This window comes from Phyllobates terribilis, unplaced genomic scaffold, assembly GCF_046119375.1.
Source record: "Phyllobates terribilis strain yellow unplaced genomic scaffold, ASM4611937v1 Scaffold_2__4_contigs__length_985480577, whole genome shotgun sequence".
Lineage (NCBI taxonomy): Eukaryota > Metazoa > Chordata > Amphibia > Anura > Dendrobatidae > Phyllobates > Phyllobates terribilis.
The window spans coordinates 691,064,012-691,071,693 of NW_027362762.1; positions in this window are offsets into that span (position 1 = coordinate 691,064,012).

Genomic DNA, 7,682 nt, shown 5'->3' on the forward strand with positions numbered 1-7,682 from the left:
GTATGGCTCACGTGTTGAACCTGGTTGTCCATAAATTGTTAGCCCACTATCCCGGACTAGATGGCCTTCTGCAGAGGGCACGGTCGCTGTGTGCTCACTTCCGCCGTTCGCATCCCGCAGCTCAACGACTTACATCTCTACAGAAGTCGTTGGGCCTGCCAGTTCACTGGCTGAAATGAGATGTGCCGATGACGCGCCCCCTGGGACATATTCTTTTTTGAGGGGAATACCCGGCACCGGATCAGATGGGGGGGTTGTAGTCTCCGAGCGGCTGTGACCCGGTCCCGTGCCCAGGGCGTCAAGCTAAGTGTTATGTGGCAGCTTTACAGATGTTACTAAAGTTCTTTTGTGTCGACTACGCCATCCGTTGTGATGCGGTCACTGTGGCCGCCGCTGCAGCAGGGTCCGCTGAGGCTGATGGTGGATGCGCAGCTTGGTGGGATAACCCCCAACGGGAGGGGTATAGCCTCAGAGGGGACAGGCGCAGAGGATGGGGGTTGTGGTGGTGCGGTGCAGCCGGCAATGAAGACAGACTCGGGTTGTGCAGTTAAGGGAGTTTACTTACTGCTGATGTTTCGGTCACTCCAGCTGCTAGTGACCACCCGAGCCGTGCTGCGTCCACCAGGTCCTGGATCCAGCCAACCCCCAAACAAGTCCGGAGCGTGGCCCTGAGCTCTCCCTCTGTCCTTTCTTCAGCCGTCCCCACCAGTGATTCACCTAGGTCCAGCTCCCTCGGGCCTTCTTTTGGGACACCCTTGGCCCTGGGTTCCCTGACCCTTCATGTGGTTTGCCTTCAGGGTGAATGTGGTGGGTGACCGTGGCAAACGCTGCCCACGATCTCCGGTCTCTGGCTGGGGATTGTTTTTGCCCCCACCAGCTTGGGTTCCGGTACCCTCTTGCTGACTCCTCACCCGGTGCTCTAATTTGGGTTCTTGGGTCCCTTCAGTCTTCCCCCTCTGGGTCTTTCTCTGCTCCACTCTCTCTCTCTCCAGGGCTGCTGTTTCCTTCTCTCTCCTCTCCAACTGACTTGTTCTAAGCGTCTGACCCTGATCTAAGTTGGTGCCCTCCTTATATATCCCTCTATGTGTGAGCTCAGGTGACCAGCACCCAATGAGCTCCTATCACTACCCAGACTGCTCCCCCTATCTGCCCCTACACTACATGGGATGTACCACCCCCCTCCCACTCCAGCCAGGAACAGGCTCGGTTGTACCTGCACATTTCTAAGTGGGAGTACCGTCGGCCTGCTCCTCTGGAATGGGATGTATGTAGTGCATGCAGTCTATCTGAGCTCAGTTCCACACTCCTTCCTTACCCGGGAGTGGAATATCACACCTCTGGGTTGAGGTGCAATACCCCTGTAGCAGCCGAATCCTCAGGGTGCTACATTCCCCCCTGGTAAATCACAGCACGTCCTCGGGCTGTAAGACAAAAACAACACCAAAACATACAATTTTTTTTCATATAAACATATAAAACATATAAAACATTATATATATAAAACTTTTTTATATAAACATTCTCGTAGACTTCTCTTGTCTCTGGTTCCTCCTCCGGACACTGTGCAACGTGTGTCCGGGAAAAGTGCGACAGTCTCTTAGAAAAACTGGTTTTCCTATAAAACCGGTAGGGGGCGCTTTAGGACGCGCAACTATATACAGGGAAAGTTGAAAGTTGGCCGCTCTCAGTCCTCGGCCAGTTAGAGGGAAGGGAATGGCTGCTCACAGTCCTCAGCCTGTAGGATGAAGGGGTTAACGGGTAAAACAGTTCACTGGTCCCAACAGGGACTATTTTAGCAGCAGCAACAGTTCCAGTTTCTATATACCCCGATTGGGTAACTATTTACAGCTCCTTCTCTGCCGCACTCAACGGCGTCTTCCTCCTGCTCTTTCTTGATATGATGTTTCTTCAGACCCGTCCGGGTCCTCTGGCTCCTCCTCCCCGTACCGCAACTCCTCCTCCGTCAAGCGGTGTACGTGGAGGGCGTAAGGTCCTTTGGCACACTTGTGCCGGGTGAAAGTGACCTCGTCTCCGACGTAGAGGTCACGGCCTTTGTGACCTTCCGGCAGGTGGGACTCGACGTCTCTGCGGGTCACAAAAACGTCACCGCGGTTGTTACGGTCCCGAATAAAGCCCCACCCATGCTGCGGGTTGAACTTTATCACTGTCCCAATGGTGCGGGGACAATGCGCTGCACGGGGGTTCCTCCTAGTCCGGCTCTTCTGCTCCGCGCTCTGGATTTGGGCCTGTTGTTCTCTGACCCGCCTCTCCTCCCGTTCTCTCTTAAACTCTGCCAGCTGTTGACGGCAACACTCTGTACGTTCAGCTGCGGCTGCCCGAGTTTCTCCGGTGAACCCCATCAAATCTTCTCCCGTGGGGTCCCACACGAATTGGGCTTCTGCTAGAGGAGGCGAGACCCGAGCCACGGGCTTCGGAGCCGGAATTAGGGGCTCACACAAGGGCCCTAGTCTTTGCTGCCGCTCCAGCTCAGGGTACCCTTCGGGCCAGATGAAGGGCCGCCCGTCCGGCCATGTGAGCTGGCCGAAGAGGTCCTCCCCCAGGTGTGGCACCCTAGGTATTGCGGGCGCGGGCGCGGTGGTGGTGGCGCCCGGGTTGCCCAGGCCTTGCGGCCAGGCCTGGGGCACCTGGAAGGTGAAGGGCACCGTTAGGACGGCGGCGCCCTGGGCTACCTGGCCTTGCGGCCAGGCCGGAGGCTCCGCGGAGGTAGGGGGCGCTGTTGGTGGTGCGGCGCCCGGGGGTACTAGGCCTTGCGACCAGGCTGGTGGTAATTCCTGCTTTGTCACGCTCCGGGTCGGGGCGCGTGACGTCACAGGGGTCGCTGCGGCGGCTTCCGGTCGGGGCCTAGTCCATGGCGGTGACCTGGCGGCTACGGGCACAGCAGGGGGACTCTCGGGCTCTGCGACGGGGAGCTGGGGCAGGTAAGCGGTGTCACGGCTTGGGGTATAGGCGTCCCCTTTACCTGCCTCCATGCGTTCGGCTCCCTCCTCAGCGCCGTCTCCGGCCTTGGGTCCTCCCGCGCCATCCTCAGAGGCGGTCTGCTTCCTCTTCCAGGGTAGCGTGCTCCGTTGACTGGTCTCTGCGTGCTGAGCCATCTCCCGGCTCCACTCCGCCAGTATCTCGCGCTGTACCCGGGCCATCCTCCTTGCGAGGCCCTCCAGGGCAGTCTGTGCACACTCCCGGTCTCGGGGGAGCTGCGCTAAGATCTCCGCTAGACCTAGCGGGGTTGTGGACTCTAGCAGGCTCCTGACCATCGGGTCGGTGCTGCTCTGCTCGGCTTCCGGCAGGCTCCTGGCCAGCGGGCCGGTGCTGCTCTGCCCTCCTTCCTCGGTCTCTAGCAGACTCCTGGCCAGCGGGCCGGTGCTGTTCTGCTTTCTCTCCATCTCCGGGTGAGCTCCTCCGCTACTCCTTGTTAGACCTCTTGCCTCCGGGTGCGCTCGCTCCAGACTGCTCCAAGCGACACCCATCTTTTCTCTTCTCTTTCGTCTCCTCCCACTTCGAGGGCGGTCCCGTGGCAACTCGGTGACTGTCAGCTCCAGGGGGAGTTCTTTCACGCTGACAGACACCTCCAGCATCACAGTCTCTGTTGGTGGGGGCGGTTTCCATTTTTGGCGCCATTTTCGGTCCTGGCCCACGATGGGAGGTGGCCTCTTGCCCTCCTTTGGCACGCCCATAATGGCGTCCGCTGCTCTTCCAAGGCGGGAAATCTGCGGTTTTGGCGGGAAGCGTCGCCCAGTGGCGGGAAACTCTGCAGATGGCGGGAACAAGCTGGAAATGGCGGACAATCGGCGGGAAACGACTGGTGATGGAGTCCGATGGCGTGGACCCTCCGGAACCGGCGGGAGACTTCTTTCTGAGGTAAACTTGCACTTTTCTTCAGGCACGCAGTACCCGGGTGTTGCGGGCACGTAATCCTGCCGACTACGCCAAAGTTGACGCGCCCCCTGGGACATATTCCTTTTTGAGGGGAATACCCGGCACCGGATCAGATGGGGGGGTTGTAGTCTCCGAGCGGCTGTGACCCGGTCCCGTGCCCAGGGCGTCAAGCTAAGTGTTATGTGGCAGCTTTACAGATGTTACTAAAGTTCTTTTGTGTCGACTACGCCACCCGTTGTGATGCGGTCACTGTGGCCGCCGCTGCAGCAGGGTCCGCTGAGGCTGATGGTGGATGCGCAGCTTGGTGGGATAACCCCCAACGGGAGGGGTATAGCCTCAGAGGGGACAGGCGCAGAGGATGGGGGTTGTGGTGGTGCGGTGCAGCCGGCAATGAAGACAGACTCGGGTTGTGCAGTTAAGGGAGTTTACTTACTGCTGATGTTTCGGTCACTCCAGCTGCTAGTGACCACCCGAGCCGTGCTGCGTCCACCAGGTCCTGGATCCAGCCAACCCCCAAACAAGTCCGGAGCGTGGCCCTGAGCTCTCCCTCTGTCCTTTCTTCAGCCGTCCCCACCAGTGATTCACCTAGGTCCAGCTCCCTCGGGCCTTCTTTTGGGACACCCTTGGCCCTGGGTTCCCTGACCCTTCATGTGGTTTGCCTTCAGGGTGAATGTGGTGGGTGACCGTGGCAAACGCTGCCCACGATCTCCGGTCTCTGGCTGGGGATTGTTTTTGCCCCCACCAGCTTGGGTTCCGGTACCCTCTTGCTGACTCCTCACCCGGTGCTCTAATTTGGGTTCTTGGGTCCCTTCAGTCTTCCCCCTCTGGGTCTTTCTCTGCTCCACTCTCTCTCTCTCCAGGGCTGCTGTTTCCTTCTCTCTCCTCTCCAACTGACTTGTTCTAAGCGTCTGACCCTGATCTAAGTTGGTGCCCTCCTTATATATCCCTCTATGTGTGAGCTCAGGTGACCAGCACCCAATGAGCTCCTATCACTACCCAGACTGCTCCCCCTATCTGCCCCTACACTACATGGGATGTACCACCCCCCTCCCACTCCAGCCAGGAACAGGCTCGGTTGTACCTGCACATTTCTAAGTGGGAGTACCGTCGGCCTGCTCCTCTGGAATGGGATGTATGTAGTGCATGCAGTCTATCTGAGCTCAGTTCCACACTCCTTCCTTACCCGGGAGTGGAATATCACACCTCTGGGTTGAGGTGCAATACCCCTGTAGCAGCCGAATCCTCAGGGTGCTACACCGACACGGTGGAATTCAACTCTGACCATGTTGCAGCGACTGTGGCAGCACCGACAAGCCCTGGTGCAATACGTTCTGACGTATAGCCTGGGCCAATGAGATCCAGAGGTGGGGCAAATCACGCTGCAGGAGTGGTCTCAGATCAGGGACCTATGAAGTTGACGCGCCCCCTGGGCCGTGGGGTACCCTGAGCCGGGTCGGTAGACGCTGGGGGTTGTAGTCACTGTGGCGGTGACCCAGTCCGTGATCCAGGGCGGTCAATCCAAGGGTAATTTGTATATATGGGTTTTATAATGTCCGACTACGCCACCTCTGGAGTGGGGCAAAAGGGGCTGCCGCTGCGGAACAGTCCTCTGAAGCTGGTGGTTTTGCAGCAATGGTATTATTACTCACCACAGGAAGAGTGTAGCTTCAGGGCAGTGTGGGTGGATGATGGTGGTTGTAGTGCAGGAAGTCAGTAATGAACACAGAGTCCGTGTGATGCAGTCCTAAGATCTTTGCTCACAGTTGTTGCAGTCCAGATTACAGGTACCAGAGCAATCTCACCCGTCGTGCTGTGCGTACTCAGTGAGGCGCTCAGTCCACCCCCAGATAGCTCCAGAGTACTTAGCAGGACCCCCTTCTGTGTGTCCTTTCTCTGGCCTTCTCCCTGCACCTCACACCCAGTGACACTTCTATCCGGTATCCTCGGGCCTTGGCGGGCGACTTGTGTTCCGTCCCCTGGGTCCTATGTGGCTACCTTCTTAGTGAGACTGGTGTGGACTTTTACCTGCAGTACATGAAATGCTGCAGCCTCCGGTTTCTAGTTGAGCCTTGCTGTTTCTACGCTAGTTGAGGGACCGGTTCCCCTTATCTGGCCTGACCCCTCTAAATACTCGTAGCAGCAGGAGTACGGGTGGCCTTCTGCGCGGCCCGTAGCCCTAGGGTCCCTTTGGTTCCTGGAGCCTTCCTGCTCCCACTCCTCTTTTCTCTCCTTCAGTCCTGGGCCTCCCAGGCTGGGCCCGCCTCTGGAGCAGAGCTCATGCCGAGCCTCTGCTCCTGTCACTTTTCCTCCTCTGACTGGCTTGCTCTTTCTAAGATGGCTTCCTATTTATACTCTCCCTGTCATGTGCTCCGCTAAGCTGCTCCCCTAAGCACCCACTACATAGGACCCTCCCACCAGCTAGGGACCTGGGACTGTGCTCTCCCTTAGTAGCAATCTCGCCCTACCCCCACTGCGGGTATGTGTTGGATGCAGGTGTTAGGGTCCCGAGCCATATGCCTTCCTTACCTGAGTGTGAGATACCACACCTCTGGGTGAGATGCAGTAACTCTGTGGCGACTGAACCCTCAGGGGCGCCACACACCCTTCTGCACAGTTTTGAAATGGCGACGAAGATGTTTAGTGCTGACGACGATGCCATTATCAGCATGACTATTCCGGTGATTTACATGCTGGAGCACACATTAAACAGAATTCAGAGTCAGGTGGTGGGACAAGAGGAGTTGGAGGAAGTAGAGGAGGAGTCGTATGCGGAAGGGATAACATCTCCAAGGTCCAGACGGTTGGCAGCACCAAGGCGGCAGGCATGGGAGGGTGGGGGAGAGGGATTAACCAGGGTGCATGGTAGCAGCCAAACTGTTGAGGAAGGTGCAGGAGCCGAGGAAGAAGTGGAGGACGAACTGGCGATGGGCATGGAAGACTCATCAGATGAGGGAGACCTTGATCACATTTCTGTTGTGCGAGGTTGGGGGGAGAGGGCAGAGGAAGGAAGCATGATACTTACCTCGCTACCAACACAACAAGGACTTGGCCCTCCTGGATGCGCAAGACACATGAGTGCCTTCTTGCTGCACTACCTGCAACATGACCCTCAGATTGTCAGAATTCGAAGTAATCCTGACTACTGGGTTGCCACACTCGTTCAAAAGTAAATTTGCCGAAATAATTCCTGCCATAAAAAGGGATTGACGCATGCAGGAGTATCTGCAGATGCTGTTGCAGAATCTTACATGTGCTTTTCCACAAAACACCAGTGGTGCACGTAGTGAATCTCACAGTTCTAACTTGCCAACCGTGGGACTGTCGAGTCTTCATCACTCAAACCGTAACAGTAACACAGTATCAGCTGGTAACAGCAATTTTGTGGAATCGTTTCACCACTTTTTTAGACCATCCTTTGCAAGGCCACAGGAGACAAGAAGTCTGACACATAGTCAATGCCTAGAGAGGATGGTGCAGGAGTATCTCCAAGTGAACATCGAAGCCATGACTGTGTCACTGGACCCTTGCTCATTTTGGTATTCCAATCTGGAAAAATGGCCGGAGCTCGCCACTCACGCCTTGGAGATCTTGTCATGCCCTGCAGCCAGTGTTCTCTCTGAACGTGTGTTCAGCGCTGCTGGTGGTGTGCTGACAGATAAGCGCACGCGTCTGTCCCCTGAGAATGTAGACAGACTCACGTTCATAAAGATGAACAAATCATGGATTCACAAGGACTTTTCTACCCCTGTGTTATCCTTGGGAGACTAAAACCTTGAGGATTTGGTAAA